The sequence below is a fragment of the Carassius carassius genome, chromosome 1 (genome assembly GCF_963082965.1).
Source record: "Carassius carassius chromosome 1, fCarCar2.1, whole genome shotgun sequence".
Lineage (NCBI taxonomy): Eukaryota > Metazoa > Chordata > Actinopteri > Cypriniformes > Cyprinidae > Carassius > Carassius carassius.
In genome coordinates this window covers 14,417,633-14,439,646 of record NC_081755.1, presented here as the reverse complement: position 1 = coordinate 14,439,646, position 22,014 = coordinate 14,417,633, and the positions used below count along the sequence as shown (strand labels likewise).

The window sequence follows — 22,014 nt, the reverse complement described above, 5'->3', positions numbered from 1 at the left end:
TCAGTCTGTACTAATATACAGGTGACCTGAATCAGGTGTGTTAAATTAAGGAGACATGCATATTGTGCAGTGATGGGGGTCCTCCAGGAAAGTCCTTAAGAACGATTGTGCTGTCTGCATGCATTTAGAAAATAACAAGAACGTTTGCGCTAATAGATTATATATTGTAGTTTACTTCATATCTCAGTTCTCACACATAATAGGCTACTATTTGTCTAATCTTTTATTTTTATTTTTTTTTAAGTTCAGTGCTTCAGAGATAAATTGTGTTACTATGTATATTGATGTGCTTAATAAATTTAATTAATACAACTGTTTGGCAAATTAGGGATAGGCAACACAGGTGCAGGAGCATTGCTTTCCTGCAGATTTAGGCTCCATTTACATTAAAAAAAAAAAAGGTGTGTTTGACTGTTTGACTAAAAAAAGGTGTGTTTGACTAGGGTTGGAGCTAATTCTGCATGCCAGGTGCACTCCATTCATTGCTTATCCCTAGGCCTGGTTCTTAGTCCTGGTCATGTGGACCCTCTGCTATGCACATTTTGCATTTCTCTCTTATTTAACACACCTGATTCAGTTCATTAGCTTGGTAAAAGAGAGCTCCATGAACTGAACTGAGTGTGTAAGATAAGAAAGATTATAAAAATTAAAGACAAATGGGGTCCAGACTTTTACCAGTGATAGATGCAAAAGCTAACATTTCCCATAGGATGGGGGTTTATCAGAGCAAGAGGCATGGGTAACTGGCATGTGTGAGGGTACACAGACATGAAGGCATTATATTGGCATTGTACAGTGATGCATACTGCCATCAAGATGACATCTTTCATGAGAAGTCCATGGTTATTAGACCAAGACAATGCCAGCTCTCATTCTGCATGTGCTACAACAGCATGGTAGATAGAGTGAATGTTCAGTTCAGATCTGTCTCCTTTATTGAACATGTATGACCCATCATGAAAAGGACAATCAGGCAATGATGACCAAAGACTGATGAGCAGCTGAAGTCTTGTAAAAAAACAATTATTATCCTCGATTTACAAACAATTAAGCATTGAAATTAAAAGGAAAGTTGATGTGACTGTCACAATGTCTGGTCTGTGTTTCCCCGGGTGTCCACTAGTGGTCCCACTTCCCCATAGGCACCTCACCTCAGGCACTACAATTCCCACAAGGCCTTGTCCCTTCATCACAGTAATTGCACACCTGTTAATTGCACTCAGGTGTCTTCACTTTCATAGTCATTATCCTGCCTATTTTTACCGGTCTGTTTGTGTTATGGAGTCCTTACTTTCCGTCACCTGGTTTCCTCGCATTCTTATTATTTCAAGTTCCTGTTCCTGTTCCTGTTTGTTTGTTTGTTATTTGACTGATTTTTGGTTTTGACCCCTGCTTGTTTTGATTCTGATATTTGGATTACCCATTCACGAGTTCACACTTACATGTAATTAGCTGAAGTATTATAATGCATATCTGGCGTGCTGTCCGGGGAAGGGGCTCCGAGCTCAGGAATGGCCCGAACCTCAGGAGTACCCGCCCCCCGTATATAAAAGTTTAAAATGAACTCTATTGGAGGAGATGGGGTGGAGGGGGGATGCTGATAAACCGTCAATGGAGACAGGTAGGCTAATTCAGCTGTATTTATACCCTAAAGTTGATTATCTTAAGTGGTTCCACCTGTGCTAATTAGGCTTAGTATCTGATGTGCTTCTCCCGAAACTTGTCATGAAACTACATTTCACGAGTTCACACTTACATATAATTAGCTGAAATATTCTAATGCATATTTGGTGTGCTGTCCGGGGAAGGGGCTCGGGAATGGCCCGAACCTAGAGTACCCCCCAAAAAGCTAAAGAGCAGAGGACAGCCGCCGAACTAAAGACCCCCCCAAATGAGTGCCGCGTTTGGCGGGCTGGCATCTCGAGAAAGGGTCTAAATGTTTGGCCAGTGGGCCCGTGATGGCGGCTCACTGTACCTGGACTGACAGGCCCTGCTGGCCTGCAACGAGGAGCAATTGTAATTTGGAGCGACCGATCAGGCGAATTTGTGCCTTTCTCCGCTGTGAGACCAATGCTCGCTGGACCGAAAGAGAAAACAGGAAAGAGGAAAATGAGAGCTTGACCGGGAGATTTTCTCACACTGCGTCCGCTGTGAGACCCAATGCTCGCTGGACGAAAGAGAAAAAGTAAGTGCTCTACCAGGAAAGTTCTCACTGTGTCCGCTGTGAGACCAAATGCTCGCTGGACAGAAAGAGAAAACGGGAAAGAGGGAAATGAGAGCTTGACCGAGAGATTTTCTCACACTGCGTCCGCTGTGAGACCCAATGCTCGCTGGACGGAAGAGAAAAAGTAAGTGCTCTACCGGGAAAGTTCTCACTGCGTCCGCTGTGAGACCAAATGCTCGCTGGACAGAAAGAGAAAACAGGAAAGAGGAAAATGAGAGCTTGACAGGGAGATTTTCTCACACTGCGCCCGCTGTGAGACCAAATGCTCGCTGGACGGAAAGAGAAAACAGGAAAGAGGAAAATGAGAGCTTGACCGGGAGATTTTCTCACACTGCAGGATTTCTCAGAGGGCGGGCTTCAAGTATAACTCGTTTGAAGTAATGGTGCTTCATATAACATTTTTCAGAGAAACAAATGTTAATGATAAATCCCCTGTTATGTTTGTACTGGCTACTGTATACAGGCCACCAGGGCACCATACAGACTTTATTAAAGAGTTTGGTGATTTTACATCCGAGTTAGTTCTGGCTGCAGATAAAGTTTTAATAGTTGGTGATTTTAATATCCATGTTGATAATGAAAAAGATGCATTGGGATCATCATTTATAGACATTCTGAACTCTATTGGTGTTAGACAACACGTTTCAGGACCTACTCATTTTCAAAATCATACTCTAGATTTAATACTGTCACATGGAATTGATGTTGATGGTGTTGAAATTATTCAGCCAAGTGATGATATCTCAGATCATTATTTAGTTCTGTGCAAACTTCATATAGCCAAAATTGTAAATTCTACTTCTTGTTACAAGTATGGAAGAACCATCACTTCTACCACAAAAGACTGCTTTTTAAGTTATCTTCCTGATGTAACCAAATTCCTGAGCATATCCAAAACCTCAGAACAACTTGATGATGTAACAGAAACTATAGACTCTCTCTTTTCTAGCACTTTAAATAAAGTTGCTCCTTTACGCTTAAGGAAGGTTAAGGAAAACAGTTTGACACCATGGTATAATGAGCATACTCGCACCCTAAAGAGAGCAGCCGAAAAATGGAGCGCAGCTGGAGGAAAACAAAACTAGAGGTATTTCCTATTGCTTGGCGGGAAAGTAACATCCTACAGAAAAGCATTAAAAACTGCTAGATCCGATTACTTTTCTTCTCTTTTAGAAGAAAACAAACATAACCACAGGTATTTATTCAATACAGTGGCTAAATTAACTGTTGTTATTAAGCCTCTCATCAAAAAACCACAACTTGACCCCAAAGGACTAGTTAATTATAGACCAATCTCGAATCTCCCTTTTCTGTCCCAGATACTAGAAAAAGTGGTATCCTCACAATTATATTCCTTCTTAGAGAAAAATGGTATATGTGAGGATTTCCAGTCGGGATTTAGACCGTATCATAGTACTGAGACTGCTCTCCTTAGAGTTACAAATGATCTGCTCTTATCATCTGACCGTGGGTGTATCTCTCTATAAGTTTTATTGGATCTTACTGCTGCGTTTGACACAATTGACCACAACATTCTTTTGCATAGACTTGAACACTTTGTTGGCATCAGTGGAAGTGCATTAGCATGGTTTAAAACGTACTTATATGACCGCCATCAGTTCGTAGCAGTGAATGAAGATGTATCCTATCGATCACAAGTGCAGTATGGAGTACCTCAAGGCTCAGTACTAGGACCGCTACTCTTCACGCTTTATATGTTACCCTTGGGAGATATCATCAGGAAACATGGTGTTAGCTTTCACTGTTATGCTGATGATACTCAGCTCTATATTTCTTCGCGGCCCAGTGAACACACCAATTTGAAAAATTAATGGATTGCATAGTCATAATAAAAAACTGGATGACGGGTAATTTCTTACTGCTAAATTCTGAAAAAACAGAGGTGTTAATTATAGGACCTAAAAACTCTGCTTGTAATAACCTAGAACACTGTCTAAGACTTGATGGTTGCTCTGTCAATTCTTCGTCATCAGTTAGGAACCTAGGTGTGCTATTTGATCGCAAGCTTTCCTTAGAAAGCCACGTTTCTAGCATTTGTAAAACTGCATTTTTCCATCTCAAAAATATATCTAAATTATGGCCAATGCTCTCAATGTCAAATGCAGAAATGTTAATCCATGCATTTATGACCTCAAGGTTAGATTATTGTAATGCTTTATTGGGTGGTTGTTCTGCACGCTTAGTAAACAAACTACAGCTAGTCCAAAATGCAGCAGCAAGAGTTCTTACTAGAACCAGGAAGTATGACCATATTAGCCCGGTCCTGTCAACACTGCACTGGCTCCCTATCAAACATCGTATTGATTTTAAAATATTGCTTATTACTTATAAAGCCCTGAATGGTTTAGCACCTCAGTATTTGAATGAGCTCCTTTTACATTATAATCCTCTACGTCCGCTACGTTCTCAAAACTCAGGCAATTTGATAATACCTAGAATATCAAAATCAACTGCGGGCGGCAGATCCTTTTCCTATTTGGCGCCTAAACTCTGTTATAACCTACCTAACATTGTTCGGGAGGCAGACACACTCTTGCAGTTTAAATCTAGATTAAAGACCCATCTCTTTAACCTGGCATACACATAACATACTAATATGCTTTTAATATCCAAATCCGTTAAAGGATTTTTAGGCTGCATTAATTAGGTAAACCGGAACCAGAAACACTTCCCATAACACCATATGTACTTGCTACATCATTAGAAGAATGGCATCTACGTTAATATTTGTCTGTTTCTCTCTTGTTCCGAGCTCACCGTGGCCACCAGATCCAGTCTGTGTCCAGATCAGAGGGTCACTGCAGTCACCCGGATCCAGTACGTATCCAGACCAGATGGTGGATCAGCACCTAGAAAGGACCTCTACATCCCTGAAAGACAGCGGAGACCAGGACAACTAGAGCCCCAGATACAGATCCCCTGTAAAGATCTTGTCTCAGAGGACCACCAGGACAAGACCACAGGAAACAGATGATTTTTCTGCACAATCTGACTTTGCTGCAGCCTGGAATTGAACTACTGGTTTCGTCTGGTCAGAGGAGAACTGGCCCCCCAACTGAGCCTGGTTTCTCCCAAGGTTTTTTTCTCCATTCTGTCACCGATGGAGTTTCGGTTCCTTGCCGTTGTCGACCTCTGGCTTGCTTAGTTGGGGACACTTCATCTACAGCGATATCATTGACTTGATTGCAAATAAATGCACAGACACTATTTAACTGAACAGAGATGACATCACTGAATCCAATGATGAACTGCCTTTAACTATCATTTTGCATTATTGACACTGTTTTCCTAATGAATGTTGTTCAGTTGCTTTGACGCAATGTATTTTGTTTAAAGCGCTATATAAATAAAGGTGACTTTGACTTTGACACTGCGTCCGCTGTGAGACCCAATGCTCGCTGGACGGAAGAGAAAAGGTAAGTGCTCTACTGGGAAAGTTCTCACTGCGTCCGCTGTGAGACCAAATGCTTGCTGGACAGAAAGAGAAAACAGGAAAGAGAGAAAATGAGAGCTTGACCGGGAGATTTTCTCACACTGCGTCCGCTGTGAGACCCAATGCTCACTGGACAAAAGAGAAAACGAAAGTGCTCTACCGGGAAGTTCTCACTACGTCCGCTGTGAGACCAAATGCTCGTTGTACAAAAAGAGAAAACAGGAAAGAGGAAAATGAGAGCTTGACCGGGAGATTTTCTCATACTGCGTCCGCTGTGAGACCCAATGCTCGCTGGACGGAAGAGAAAAGGTAAGTGCTATACCGGGAAAGTTCTCACTGCGTCCGCTGTGAGACCAAATGCTCACTGGACAGAAAGAGAAAACGGGAAAGAGGGAAACGAGAGCTTGACCGGGAGATTTTCTCACACTGCGTCCGCTGTGAGACCCAATGCTTGCTGGACGGAAGAGAAAAGGTAAGTGCTCTACCGGGAAAGTTCTCACTGCGTCCGCTGTGAGACCAAATGCTCGCTGGACAGAAAGAGAAAACAGGAAAGAGAGAAAATGAGAGCTTGACCGGGAGATTTTCCCACACTGCGTCCGCTGTGAGACCCAATGCTCGCTGGACTAAAGAGAAAACGTAAGTGCTCTACCGGGAAAGTTCTCGCTGCGAGACCAAATGCAGACACTGTTGTGGCAGTGGGGAGATACGGAAAAGGCTCCTGCGGGAGCAGACACTGCTGCGGCAGTGAGGAGGTACAGGAAAGGCTCCTGCGGGAGCAGACACTTCTGCGGCAGTGGGGAGATACGGGAAAGGCTCCTGCGGGAGCAGACACTGCTGTGGCAGTGAGGAGGTATAGGAAAGGCTCCTGCGGGAGTAGATACTGCTGTGGCAGTGGGGAGATACGGGAAAGGCTCCTGCGGGAGCAGACACTGCTACGGCAGTGAGGAGGTACAGGAAAGGCTCCTGCGGGAGCAGACACTGCTGCGGCAGTGGGGAGATACGGGAAAGGCACCTGCTTTTAGCATTTTCCCCCCGAAAATGTATTGGTTAACGTCGCGCGGTCTGCGTCGCTAGAGGAAGCGGCCTCAAACTGCCACTCGGCCAGAACGCCGGGGTGAAAGGCTGAGCCGCGGCGGGAAGTGAGAGAGGCTTGCTGCGGTGAGAACTGGGGTGCGGCCCAGACTGGTTGGATTCCAGCTCAAGGAGAGCTCGGTCTCGGGCGGCACGATCATTGTGTCGAGTGAGGCGAGCTCGGAGCTTGCACGGTCTATAGGCGCTAATCATGGGAGATTTTAATATTCACGTTGATAATGCAAATGATACATTAGGACTTGCGTTTACTGACTTAATAAACTCCTTTGGAGTCAAGCAAAATGTCACCTGGCCCACTCATCGTTTTAATCATACACTAGATCTAATTATATCGCATGGAATCGATCTTACTGCTATAGATATTGTACCCCAAAGTGATGATATTACAGACCATTTTCTTGTATCGTGCATGCTGCGTATTAACTGATATTAACTATATGTCTCAGCGTTACCGTCTGGGCAGAACTATTGTTCCAGCCACCAAAGAAAGATTCGCAAATAACCTGCCTGATCTATCTCAACTGCTATTTGTACCCAAAAATACACATGAATTAGACGAAATTACTGACAACATGGGCACTATTTTCTCTAATACATTAGAAGCTGTTGCCCCCATCAAATTGAAAAAGGTTAGAGAAAAACGTACTGTGCCATGGTATAACAGTAACACTCACTCTCTCAAGAAAGTAACTCGTAGTCTTGAAAGCAAATGGAGAAAAACTAACTTGGAAGTTTTTAGAATTGCATGGAAAAACAGTATGTCCAGCTATAGACAGGCTCTAAAAACTGCTAGGGAAGAGCATATCCACAAACTCATTGAAAATAACCAAAACAATCCAAGGTTTTTATTTAGCACAGTGGCTAAATTAACAAATTACCAGACGCCACCTGATTCAAATATTCCACCAACGTTAAATAGTAATGACTTTATGAATTTCTTCACTGATAAAATAGATAACATTAGAAATACAATAGCGAATGTAGATTCTACAGCGTCTAACACTTCAGTTTCATCCATCGCACCCAAAGATAAACTGCAGTGCTTTACAAATATAGGACAGGAAGAGCTAAATAAACGTATCACTGTATCTAAACCAACAACCTGTTTATTAGATCCTGTACCCACTAAATTACTAAAAGAGCTGTTACCTGTAGCCGAAGAACCGCTTCTCAATATCATTAACTCGTCGTTATCTTTAGGTCACGTCCCAAAACCATTCAAGCTGGCGGTTATCAAGCCTCTTATTAAAAAACCAAAACTAGATCCTAGTGTACTGGCAAATTATAGGCCTATTTCAAATCTTCCATTTATGTCTAAAATTTTAGAAAAAGTTGTGTCTGCTCAATTGAGCACCTTCCTGCATAAAAATGATCTGTATGAAGAATTTCAGTCAGGTTTTAGGCCCCACCATAGCACAGAAACTGCACTTGTTAAAATTACAAATGACCTGCTCCTTGCGTCAGATCAAGGCTGCATCTCATTTCTAGTCTTACTTGATCTTAGTGCTGCGTTCGACACCATAGATCATGACATACTCATAGATCGATTACAAAACTATACAGGTATTCAAGGGCAGGCTCTAAGATGGTTTAGATCCTACCTGTCCGATCGCTATCATTTTGTTTACTTAAATGGGGTGTCATCTCATTTATCATCAGTAAAATATGGAGTGCCACAAGGATCCGTCCTAGGTCCCCTTCTATTTTCAATATACATGTTGCCCCTTGGTAATATTATTAGAAAATACGGAATTAGCTTCCACTGTTATGCTGATGATACTCAGCTATATATCTCAACGAGACCAGATGAAACTTCCCAATTATCTAAGCTAACAGAGTGTGTTAAAAATGTAAAAGATTGGATGACAAATCATTTTCTCGAATTAAATTTGGATAAGACAGAGATATTAATTATTGGACCAAAAAACACCACACAGAATCTTGTAGATTACAATCTGCAGCTAGACGGATGTACTGTTACTTCCTCTACAGTCAGAAATCTGGGTGTTATATTGGACAGCAATTTGTCTTTTGAAAATCATATTTCCAATGTTACAAAAACTGCATTCTTCCATCTTAGAAACATTGCCAAGCTACGAAACATGTTATCTGTTTCTGATGCAGAAAAGCTAGTTCATGCATTCATGACCTCTAGACTGGACTATTGTAATGCACTTCTAGGTGGTTGTCCTGCTTCGTCAATAAACAAGCTACAGGTAGTCCAAAATGCAGCAGCTAGAGTCCTTACGAGGTCAAGAAAATATGATCATATTACCCCAATTTTACAGTCTCTGCACTGGCTACCTATTAAGTTCCGTATCAGTTACAAATTATCATTACTTACCTATAAGGCCCTAAATGGTTTAGCTCCTGCATACCTAACTAGCCTTTTACCACGCTACAACCCATCACGCACCCTTAGGTCACAAAACGCTGGACTTTTGGTAGTTCCTAGGATAGCAAAGTCCACTAAAGGAGGTAGAGCTTTTTCACATTTGGCTCCCAAACTCTGGAATAGCCTTCCTGATAATGTTCGGGGTTCAGACACACTCTCTCTGTTTAAATCTAGATTAAAAACGCATCTCTTTCGCCAAGCATTCGAATAATGTATCTCTTAAATTGTGAGTGTAGTTGCATCTGCATTTTTATTCTTTAGCTTGGGTTAAAGTAATTTTACTTTGTTGGATCAGCAGCTATGCTAATGATGTCTCTATTTTGTTTCTATGTTTTGCCACGGGATTTATATCCCGTGGTAACTAGGATTTACACAAGCTCCAGTCTGGATCCAGAACACCTGAGAAGAGATGATGCTGACCCTCAGAGGACCCCAGATGATGCTAACCTTGAATCAACAAACAGAACTAACAATTATTGCTACATGTGTGACTGCATCATATAATTACTATTAATTAATAATATTGATAGTTCATCGTCTAGCTGACTACGTCTTGTATTAGTATTATTATTATTTATTTTTTCTAAAATCCTGTCAAACGTGCACAAACTACTAGCTACTACTAAATATTATAGAAATTTTCTGTAATTTTCTGTAAAGTTGCTTTGTAACGATTTGTATTGTAAAAAGTGCTATACAAATAAACTTGAATTGAATTGAATTATTGGCCACGACGTGTGGCTTGGCGAGGAGAGCAGCTGTCTCGATGACGCTTAATGCTGCTCAATGGCCGTGTTTGGCTGGGTAGGAATGATTGCGGGTCCGGCAAAAGCAGCAGGTCTTATAAATCCCCGGTGTAGCTCTCTTCGTTGGTACGAAAATTGGGTCTGTGGTAAGGTGACAGACGAAGCGAACCAGCATGCTGATAAACCGTCAATGGAGACAGGTAGGTTAATTCAGCTGTATTTATAGCCTAAGGTTCATTATCTTAAGTGGTTCCACCTGTGCTAATTAGGCTATGTATCTGACGTGCTTCTCCTGAACCTTGTTATGAAACTACATTTAAACTCACACTGCTCTTGGATCTCTCGTCTCCTGTGTCCCAGTTGTTACAGAAGGACTCCATCATGTCTAGATCCAGCGGTGTGGGACTTCGTGTCCGTTCCCCAGCCAGTGTGGAGGAGCGGAGGGTGAGATTCCTCAAATTAACCACCCTCCATCAAGAGGGGAATGAGGTGGGTGGTGTGGCACAAGTATTCTGGACCTTGGCGGTCGGAATGGTATATAATGATGTGGCCCTGAAAGACATTTTCAACGCCGGTCTGGATAACCCTGTGCCAGAAAGGGAAATGAATAAGCTGGGATCCCTTTGATTTTTGGGGATTCATTCTGTACCTACAACATTGGTCTCAGTGGGATACCCCAGCCACACCTGTCTCTCCTGGTGGGATGGCCACAGACAGGAGGACCGCCAGCCCAGCACCACTGCACAATATGGACGCCAGCCCAGCGCCACAGCACAAGTTGGCCGCCGGCCCAGTGCCATGGCACAGGATGGCCGCCGGTCCAGCGCCTCTGCACAAGATGACAGCCACGGGTGACCCTCCAGAGTCTGGTCAGGTTCCCGTTGACCCTCCAGAGTCGGGTAAAGTCACCGTTGACACTTCAGAGTCGGGTCAAGTCACCATTGACACTCATGAGTTAAGCACTACCACAGTTAGACCTCAGGAGTCAAGTCACCGGCAATCTTCATGGGCAAAGGCAAGTCACCATTGATCTTCATGAGCAGAGTCAAGTCACCATTGATCTTCCTGAATCCAGTCAAAACACCACGGATCTACCAGAGCCTCTCCCCGTCTCTGCTGAACTACCAGAGCCTCTCCACGTCTCTGCTGAACTACCAGAGCCTCTCCTCGACTCTACGGAACTTCCAGAGCCTCGTCACGTCTCAGCCGAACTCTCTGAGCGCTCGACTTATCCTGTCGTGGCCACGGAGGCCACCCTTAACCTGTTCAAGTTCTCTGTTTTAGACTTGCCTAACCAGACTTGCTCTCCTGTGTCATCGATCCCACTGTGGTGGTCTTTGGCGCCACCCTGGTGGGCTTCTGTCTCGACCGCACGGCTGTGGTGGTCTTCTGCTCCGCCCTGGTGGGCTTCTGTCTCGACCGCACGGATGTGGTGGTCTTCTGCGCCGCCCTGGTGGGCTTCAGTCTCGACCGCATGGCTGTGGTGGTCTTCTGCGCCGCCCTAGTGGGCTTCTGTCTCGACCACACGGAGGTGGACCGCATGGCTCCAGTTCCACCTTGCTCCACCCTGGATTCCTGCCCTGTCAGCTCGGCCCTTGTTTTTGTTTTTTGCACTTCCTGTCTCTGTTGCCTGGTCCTCCGCCGGTCCACCTCCCTCCTGGTCTCTGTGTTCCTTGGTTTGTTCTGGTGTTCGGGTGGAGCATCTGGTAGCTGCTCCGTAGGTGAGGGGGTAATGTCACGGTGTCTGGTCTGTGTTTTCTCACGTGTCCACTAGTGGTCTCACTTCCCCATAGGCACCTCACCTCAGGCACTACAATTCCCATCATACCTTGTCCCTTCATCACAGTAATTGCACACCTGTTAATTGCACTCAGGTGTCTTCACTTTCATAGTCATTATCCTGCCTATTCATACAGGTCTGTTTTTGTTTGTGTTGAGTCCTTACTTTCCGTCACCTTTTAACGTCTCCAAATACATCACAAATTCCTCTTTAAACACCACTAAACGTGGGGGAGTTTTGAAAAACATACATTTATGAATGTAGAATTTCATGCCAGAAGTTAATATTGACAAAATAAAAGACATATTAAAGGATTTAGGCTACTAAAGTAAGTGTGAGTGGCTTATTAAAATAAAAATAAAACAACAAGGACTTTTGTTTAGATTAAAAATAAAGAGCATATAGGCTAACCACGTTTTAAAGTAACTCATATACATAGATGTATCTAAAGATCCTGAAACAGTCCATACAGCAGCAGCAGCTATATATGTTCCAAGGGTTACTTATAGAATACCAGAAAGAACATCTAATTATCCGTCTGTTTATACTACAGAAATGATTGTCATATTTTTGGCTCTTCAGTGGGTTGAACACATTAATATCCTTAAAGTAGTCATATGTTCAGACTAATTTTCAGCACTATCAAGTTTAAAGAGTGGCGAATCTTCAACTTGACAAGACATTTTGTCAGTCATTTTACAGAGTTTGTTCAGAATACAAGCAAAACAAATATTTATTTTGTATGGATACCCGCACATATAGGAATAGAAGGTAATGAATAGTGGATCAGATAAAAACATTAAAATGTCAGACATCGTATTTAATACTCCAATGAGCAAATTAGAAATAAAACGGCTAATTAAAAATAAATAAATAAAAAGATATGTGGCAAATTAAATGGGATGGTGAGAATAAAGGACGGCATTTATATAATATTCAAAGAACAGTTGGAAATGAAAGGAGAATTATGGTGTTAGAAAGGAAGATCTCGTCATAGAATTGGACCCATTGCACTTAATCAGTCATTATTTATAAGAGGAAAAACATGTGTCTGGACTTTGTTAAATGTGATCTTCCTGAAACAGTTTAACCTATTTTAATAGAATGTAAAAGATAGGACAACGAAAGATTATGAAATAAACTTACAGAAGCACTTAATATAGAAATAAACCAGATCTTATTTTAGAAATTGTTAAATAAAGATGTGACTATAGAAATGTTCCACAGAATAAGTATCTCAAAGAGTTGATAAACAGTATTATAAAGAATCACTACTAAGGTTATTATTATCATTAATTTTATTTTTGTATTTCTTTTATCTCTTATGTTTGAGTTAGTTTTCATTAACGTCAATGCTCCACACTCCTGTCCTGTAGGTGGCGGTAAATGCACCTAAAGCTTTGTGTCAAAACGAAGAAGAAGTGGCTTGAGTGGGACCTGACCAAGCGCCAATCTCCCGCTCTCTCTCGTGAGGCCAACAAGGAAGTGACTAAAACTGCAATTCATCGACTGGCCGCTTGAGGCTGGCTGCAAAAGGGAGTCAGTTTCATAGACTCCCCATGTTAAAATGCCCAACTTTACAGCGGGAAAAAATATGTTTACAGCCTGGTTCAAAAAATGATTTTGGTCTAAATAGCTAATTTTGCCCTTCATGACAACTGTGAGGGGGTGAATTTTTTTATAACTCATCCGTTTAAATTATATTAAGACTTAAAGTTCTGCATAATTAAGGGCGTAGCCACTTGAGTGACAGGTGGATTGCCACTACTGACACTGCCGTCGTGCTAGGTGGGTGTGGCTTCAGCAACTAGCTCCCGCCTTTTTGCCCATTTTTGATTGTCCGGCAGAGTCGCGCGGTGACGCGCTGCCAAGATGGCGATGGCCCACTCTACACACTTTAGGCTTCAAAAACACACTTCAGGAGACTACGGGTGACGTCACGGACACTACGTCCATGTTTTTATACAGTCTATGGACCTGACGCAAGCATTCTGAGTGTGTCAGTGGTGCTGTGAGGTTGTTTTACCGGAGGCTTCGCAAACTCTGCTGGGAATTTTTTTTCTTCTTTCGTTCAACTCTGTCAGTAGCCATCTCGATTTTTTTAATTGTGTTTAGTGGTAAAGTACAACATAGTTTTGACAAGTATCTTGTGCTGGTGTTTTAAAGACGGGGTCTGATGTATTTTCTTTGAGATCAGCGTAAATGCATACCTCTCTTTTCTTTTGTTTTAACTTTTCACCCATCGTGACAAACGCCAGCTTTCTTGGTTTGTAACATTGCTTTACGTTAGCGTCTTTTTTTAGTTTGAGTAGATCTAATGTTACTGGAGACATTCGCTTCTTTTTTTAGTTTGAGGTAAGGTACAAATGCTATAAAACTCTGTTACCTAGTTTTCTTTCTTTTCTAGCTGGTAACAAAACACCTTTTTAAATTGTAAGGCTACAAGCTCTCACGTGTTGCTTAACGAAACATATCTGATAGTTTTTGGCATTTTTGGTTGTTTTAGATAAATAACCAGTAACCTAGTTTTCTTTTTAGTTAATTTGTAACAACTTTAACAAAGTTTTTACACTTTTCCAACTACGAAAACGATCATTACATTGTTTCCATTTCGTATGTGTTTATAACCTTTTTCTTGAAATGCACTGTGTACTTAAAACCTTAATAAAAACTTCCCTTATACCATTTTCATGATTTCACTTTTTAAAGTTAAAAAAAAGCACATACTTCCCAACACACACACACACACATAAAAAAAAAACTAACACTAACTAACTAACACATGTTTGCTTAGAACAACTTTGTTCTCAATGCCATTTAATGTTGAAGATCGAATGTCTAATGAATATCTTATATAAATACAGCTTTATTTCTGTTAAAATGACACTCTTTTATGTCGAGATCACAAGGAAACAAGAAAGAAATGTCATTCAAGCAGATATCATGCATATACACTCAGTTTTTCCGTACTTTTTGTAACATCCAAGCAAACTAAACATTAATGTGCTGTAAGTTAATTCACTTCAACACCAACTTAACAGCTAAACAGAATTTATCAAACATAAAATATTATGCAGTAATTATTATGGACCATTACCACTTTGAGAAATATCTAAATAACAGTAATAACCTGTTACAAATACATTCACTGTAATGCAAACTTTACATTTCGTAAAGGCGACGTACATTGAGACGACGTATATATCAGGCGTCATGTGAGGCGACGTATATATTAGGCATCATATGAGGCGACGTACAGTGAGACGACGTATATAGCAGGCATCATGTGAGGCGACGTATATATCAGGCGTCATGTGAGGCGACGTATATATCAGGCGTCATGTGAGGCGACGTGCATTGAGATGACGTATATATCAGGCGTCATGTTAGGCGACGTCCATTGAGACGACGTATATATCAGGCGTCATGTGAGGTGACATATACTGTATATTAGGCGTCATCTAAGGCTACATACCTAGTTCAGACAGTGGGCGTGTACGTTTGTCATCTGGCTCTGCTCGGTGTTCATCTTCAGTGTCAGTCACGTTAAAAAAGTTAACAGCTTAAGTAATATGTGGATTAATGCTTATTGGAGACGTGAACCATTTAAAACCATCCAGTTCAATTTGGTGAAATGGTTCAACCGGTTCACTAAGAAGAACCGGTTAAATTGAACTATTCGTTCGCGAATCGGACATCACTAGTGACGACATTTCCCGTCTACCTCATGATGGTCCAGCCGGTCAGCCAATACCACTGCGGGAGGGAAATGCTAGTTAGTACGGCTTAATTGATAAAACAAACGAGACGACATCAAGTGTTTTAAAGTTCACCTACCTGTACCTATTTAACATACTCGTACGACTTTTAGGTCTTCACAAGTCTCCCTATTGGTCTGCTGGTGCCGCTGCGAGAGGAAAATACTAGTTTACTGGGAAAGTGAGCAAGTAAAAGGACTATACAACGAGTCTCCCCTCTGGGGCCTGTTTCACAAAGGAGGTTAAGTGAAAACTCTGAGTATGTTAACCCTGAAATGAGGGGAAACTCTAGGTTCTCTGTTTCAGAATGGCAGTTTTGTCAAACCCGAGAAAGCGGGGTAACTCAAGCCCATTTCTGAAAGAGCTAACTTATACTCAGAGTCAGTTACCATGGTAAATTAAGTGCATTTTACTTAAGTAAAATTACATGCCAGTGCGGTAATAAAAATAATCTTGATGCAAATAGAAAACAATATTATTCGTGTGTCTATTACTAAGAGCAAATCTACTGTAGCTCCGCCCTCCATCGACACATAAGGTTAAATACGACACATGTGAATAACGACTGCAATGGTGTAGGCAGTAATGTTTTGGGAACAGAAAACTAGCTTGTAACGCGATTGATTGGATGGGAGACCGGATTTTGCCGAGCTCGTTCTTCTCACTTTTCCCATCACGTCACATTATAATTTATTTTCAATAAAAATGAACAAAATGTTCTAAAAGTGGAAGTAAAGTGCCTAACGAGTGTTTAATAATGATGCAACTATTTATAATTGTAATAAATATAATCATTTACAATCTGTTATTATTGCATCCTGTTAATGTATAACAATACTGAGGTGCAAATGTATCTGTATTTAAATGTAAATGTATTTACACTTAGCCTGTTGCAAAGAACTGCTACTTTTACATGGTAAATAGAATATATCACGATTTTCACTGTAATTTTTTCTGTAAATAACTTGCACTTATCCTACTGTAAATAGGATCTATCGCTAAGAAAGTATGTTAATTCCACTTAGTGTAAATAGCCACTGCCATATTTTTCTTACTCTATTGGCAGATCATTTGTAAAATAAGAAAAATGCACTTAAAATATTATTTTTAATATTACTATTTTATTTTTATTTTTTTGCCCATGAGATACCATAAAATGATTAGCTATTAGTTAATTAATCTATCATTCTGCCAGTTTTCACCTATGATATTATAACACTGAGAAGAATTATATTTGTATTCAGTCTGAAGTATGCAGACGGCTTTTTGGCAGGAGCTGTTGCCATGGTGAATCGTAATATCGGCGCTCCATTGGTAATGGCTTTTTATAGTTGTGGTGCACGCGCTTAACTCAGAGTCAGTCAATTTAGAGTTGATTAAACCAACTCATTTCAGCTGTTCTGTAACCGAAAACTCAGAGTTTCCCATCTCAGGGTAAGTCAACTCAGAGTTCAAGTTTAAACTCAGAGTTGGTTGAACCTCCTTAGTGAAACGGGCCCCTGGTCTGACGCTGTGGGAGGAAAAGGCCAGTTAGCACTGCTTGACAGAGTTCGCTCACACTATATTTTTATATAAAACAAATGTAGCTTTGTATCTTGCAAACATCATCAGAATAAAAGGTATAAAGTTAACTTACCACACTATTGTGGGTTGTCATCTTCAGAATAAATCTGTCATGGTGCCATGCCATCGCATGGGAAGATGTTTGTCAACACAAATGACTAACACCAAAATTGCAACTCATTAAGGGGCGGTCACACTAGACTTCCTCTTCTTTATGCTGGTTTGCCAAAACCGCCATTACCGCCACCTGCTGATTTGGAGTGTGGAGTGCACATAGATTTGGAAGACAGTTACAACCCCCCCCCCAAAAAAACAACGTCTGAACCGTTTCCTAACAATGTATTTAATGAAATATGATCAACTCCCAGCCATCCTAATTCTTGAATCAATTGAAATCTCTCTCTTTCATATGCAGAATATTCAATAAGAATATGCTTCACTGTTTCTAATTCTCCACATTTATCAAATTTTCCAGATTCATGCTTACCTATCTTATACAGACCTTGATTCAATGATGTATGTCCAATTCTCAGTCTTGAAAGAATGAAATCTTTCTTTCTATTTCCGTATCTTTTCCTCTCCTTTCCAACACTCTCCTGAATCTGGAATAGATGTCTTCCTTTAGACCCACTATTCCATAGGTCTTACCATTTTTTATTTACTTCTAATGAAATCAGTCTCTTGAATTCTGCTTTACTTATTGCTAACTTAATTTCTATTTGTGGATGATTTAATGCTTTCTTTGCTAGCAAGTCTACTTCCTCATTTCCATCCACACCCACATGCACCCAGAGGAATGGAACCTCAATCCTTAACCATCAGTTGACAAGTTCATCTGTTTTTTTTATTACTTTATGAATTTGTAAGTTTATTAGTGGCATAAGGAACAACCAAGGGGGAATTGCTGGAATAGCAACAGAAGGAGCAATATCATGGTCTTTCATCTTCAAACTATTTACCCAAACTAGACTTTAAACATGCAAAATTATTTCGGACGCCGCTGCGAATATGGGTGGGAGCAAGATAAAACGGTCTCCCTCTCCTCAATGTGCTTGTATTGTGTCTTTTGCGACAGCGTCGAAAGCATCTTATTATATTGTACTCTCTGTATCTCTCTCTATATAAATATATACATCCTAAGCAATAAAATTTTTTAAAACGTCCTCATTCAAATGTACCATTTGTTCCTGTTTCCACTGATACTGCGAACCATGCAGCTTCTTTTTAAATTTTATTTTTATAATCTTGTATGTATATGTATTATATAAAATAGGACGCTACAGCTAAAGTTATATAGCGCTTCCTTCATTTTTGAATTTCTGTACAGAGAGGTCACGCAGTGATCTTCTACTGGTCCTACGTCTTCACGTGATGCGTATTCGCAGGTCAGAGTTCACCAAACTTGAACTTTGGAACGCAGCGAAATGCAAAATTTTTCGCATGAGCTTGCGTTTCTGGTCTGACGCATTCGCATGCGTATAAATGGAAGTCAATGGAACGAAAAGTGCAGTGTGACCACCCCATTACACACTCTGTGCTGTCTGTTTTGGGGGGATGGACATTAATAAATCAGACATTATTTTAGTTTATCCCAATTTGTTGATACTTTACTACATGTTAGGTGTGGATAAATTTATAATTCATGCAACGATGCTTATTACTGTAATAAGATTCATTAAAAAGCATTGCTATATAGATGATAAGAACTTGCTCTCATGAGTGTTTTTATCAGGATTTTTGTAAAAGTTTAACTATCAAACTGAATGAAATAGCATAACATTCTTCATGACCAGAATTTGCATATTTCATTCTGTAACCTATACATTTTATGCTCTCCAAAAAGACTCTTATAATATCTGGATCTGGCAACACGACGGAGATGCAAATCTCTATCAAAGCCCGTTTGGTGACCAAATAAAGTAACTGTCTTTAAAAAACATTGAAGACATCTCGTTTGTTTTATCAATTAAGCCGTGCTAACCAGCATTTCCCTCCCGCAGTGGAGCTGGCCGACCGGCTGGACCATCGTGAGGCAGGCGGAAATGTTTCGAGATGATCTGCGTCTCATTTGAGAGGCGGCGACCTCCGGAGCTTATATGTGTTCTTTAATTATTGTTGTATAGTCTTACTAATTAAGCACAAATTCTTCAAACTTTTATATTTACACCATTTATTTTCCACTGGCACATCCGATACGTTTGCACACAAAGATAGCATTTTTAATCTATTATGAAGCAGACATGCCTGTATGCGCTCACATTAAAAAAAGCCTTTTTATGGAAGTGAAAACGTTATATGGGCGTTTGCTTTACACGCAGAAACATTCAAAAGCATTGAAACTTGTTTTAAGCCTCTGCCCCATGAATGTATAAATAAAACATCCTATGTTTGCTAAGTAAGCTGCCAACATTTTAATTTCTTTTATTTAACGTTAACCCTTCAGCTACAACGCTTCAATCCGACTGGCTTCGTTAAGTTTCATTATGACTCTGCCATTACTGTATTTTTAAATATTAAAAAGAAAATGTACATCCAATTATATAACATCAGCAGTGATTCGGCTAATATAAAGTGAAATATAATTATCTGACCTTGATAGTTTAGAGAGTTTATCCATTAACATGCAGGCGCAGACCGTGTTGAAGTGGCGAGGAGACACACACGCCAATCATCGCATGACTCAATGACTGCATAACACAAGTGCTTTTAGATTATAAGTACAAAAAAACCCTTTGAGATACTTATAAATAAAATAAAATAGGATTATTCATAAAAGGAATAATATTGTATTGTTACATTATGATAACCCTAAATGATATAAAACATGAAATACATACAATTAAATTAATTTAATTGTTAGGATTATGTAGATACAAATAACTGCATAAAAATAAATAATCTGAAAAAAAAATAAAAAATAAATAAATAATAATAATAATAATATATATATTAAATTTTTGTAACTATAAATATATCCTAATATAGCCCAAATGTGGCCCATCTGGGACCCACAAATAATCAATAATGGGCAGCCTAACTGGGGCCCATAACTGCATCCAAGCTGGGGCCCACATTAAGCCCATCAAAGTCCCCACTCTGAGCCCATGCCCAGTTGACACCATAGACAGTAAAAGAAATGGACACAGCGACCCCATTGGATTTAACGGAGAGAAGTGAAGTCAATTAGAAGCGAGCACTTCCTGGGGGTCGAGCGCACTGCGCAGACTCAAACTGAGCTTGATGATGTAGATGTCACGTGAGTTACCTGTCTGACAATTGTAAGTTTTCTAATAGCTGTCCCAAGAGAAATCTGAATCTCACTCCGAATCTTGCAGAGAAGGTGAGCGTGAACAGGAGCAAATTTTGGTAAGTGTTCTGATTAATTATCTTCCTTGACTTCATGTCTCCATGCCCCCCCCGATAGCCTCATAGACAGTAAAAGATTGTCTGCGAGCTTCTCCTCCTGTCCATACAGTAATTTATCTACTGTGCGATACTGCTTCTACGGAACCATAAGGTAAGATACATAGGTAATGGAGCCTTTTATACATTTTTGTGTTTCTTCAGAAATAATTAATGGACAAATAGGGTCTTTGAACGCCTCAGATGTAAAGTTATTCGCTGTCAAAGTGATGCCAAAATGAATGGGAGTCAAGGGAATGCTAACAGCAGGTGGGGGTCGGCTAGCCAATGGCGGCGTCCAGGGGTGCTTCAATAAAATATGAAACCCTGCCCCCCTGGTTGACACCCACATAACCCTGATAAATCCCATGTGGGGCCCACATGGACATGTTGGCTGGGCTATTTGCAAGATGGCTGATGTTGATCAATCATTCGGGGCTTTTCCACTTTTTCCTGCACACGTTCTCTGAATAAACACATTATCTTTGATAGCGGAAAGTAGCTGTAGGCTATATTAGGGAGAAAATAGTTGTAAAAAACGATGGGAAGGCCACGGGTCAATAAACGTGTATGTGACTCAAAAGTTAAATGTGTATTTACAACACACTCTTCAAAAGCAAGGTCCTTTTTATTCCTGAAATATGAACTTGTGAATGATACTTGTGTCATATAGCTCCTTTTGACTGCTCACTGACAACAGTCGTTCCTCTATGTTGAATGAGTGACTCCTGAGCAAATGTAAAAATGTAAATTAAGTACATTTTTATTAAACCAAGTAAAAATCACAACATATCACAAAAGGTCAAAGAATCTCTAGCAGAAATGACAGTGCAATGTAACAGATGAACAATTCCTTAGAAATTTGACAATAATAAGCTGGGATTCTTAATAACTCTATAAAGGGAGAAGAAGAAATGGTTTACTGAAAAAGCAGGATTTCATTTTATACCATTTCTTTAAACCAGTGGTTCTCAAACTTTTTATACCAACCACTTCGGAAAATAATTGGCTCTGCCGCCATCCAGAAGTTCAACAAAGAACTTGGAGCTTGGCTCACCAAGGTTGATAAGTCCGGTCTGCCTGGTAGATTTAAAGCCTGGATCTACCAGCATTCCATCCTGCCCCGAGCTCTGTGGCCCCTGCTGGTCTATGCAGTCCCGATGACAACAGCTGAGTCCCTAGAAAGGTAGATCAGTGGCTTTCTTCAGAAATGGCTAGGGCTTCCACGCAGTCTTACCAGCGCTGCACTGTATGGGACAAGTAACATCCTGCAGCTGCCCTTCAGTGGCCTCACTGAAGAATTTATGGTGGTACGCACCAGAGAAGTCCTACAGTACAGGGACTCCAGAGACTGCAAAGTGTCATCAGCCGGCATTGAGGTGAGGACAGGAAGGAAGTGGAAGGCTGGGAAAGCAGTGGAGGTGGCAGAGTCACGCCTAAGACAAAAGGCATTGGTGGGCACCGTGGCAACAGGCAGAATGGGCTTGGGCTACATCACGAAGATTTTGGTCAGCCAGGTCCGTGGCAAGGAAAGACACCATCTACTCCAGGAAGAGGTCCGAGCATGCGTAGAGGAAGAGCGAGTGACCAGGGTTGTGGG

General features: G+C 40.8%; 2 protein-coding genes and 1 long non-coding RNA gene across 3 annotated transcripts in view; all 3 read right to left on the bottom strand.

Annotated features, from left to right (window-relative positions):
* LOC132150053 (zinc finger protein 664-like) overlaps positions 1 to 22,014 on the bottom strand; it is a 549,937-nt gene that overhangs the window by 274,366 nt on the left and 253,557 nt on the right. The gene's annotated exons all lie outside the window — the stretch shown is intronic.
* The window catches only part of LOC132147404 (gastrula zinc finger protein XlCGF26.1-like), a 384,485-nt gene that overhangs the window by 192,535 nt on the left and 169,936 nt on the right, over positions 1 to 22,014 (bottom strand). The gene's annotated exons all lie outside the window — the stretch shown is intronic.
* LOC132154069 (uncharacterized) lies at positions 1,459 to 6,654 on the bottom strand. Its single transcript, XR_009437068.1, has 3 exons — positions 5,781 to 6,654; positions 1,830 to 2,465; positions 1,459 to 1,522 (listed from the first exon to the last, which is right to left on the bottom strand). It is a non-coding gene; the product is annotated as an uncharacterized LOC132154069 (long non-coding RNA).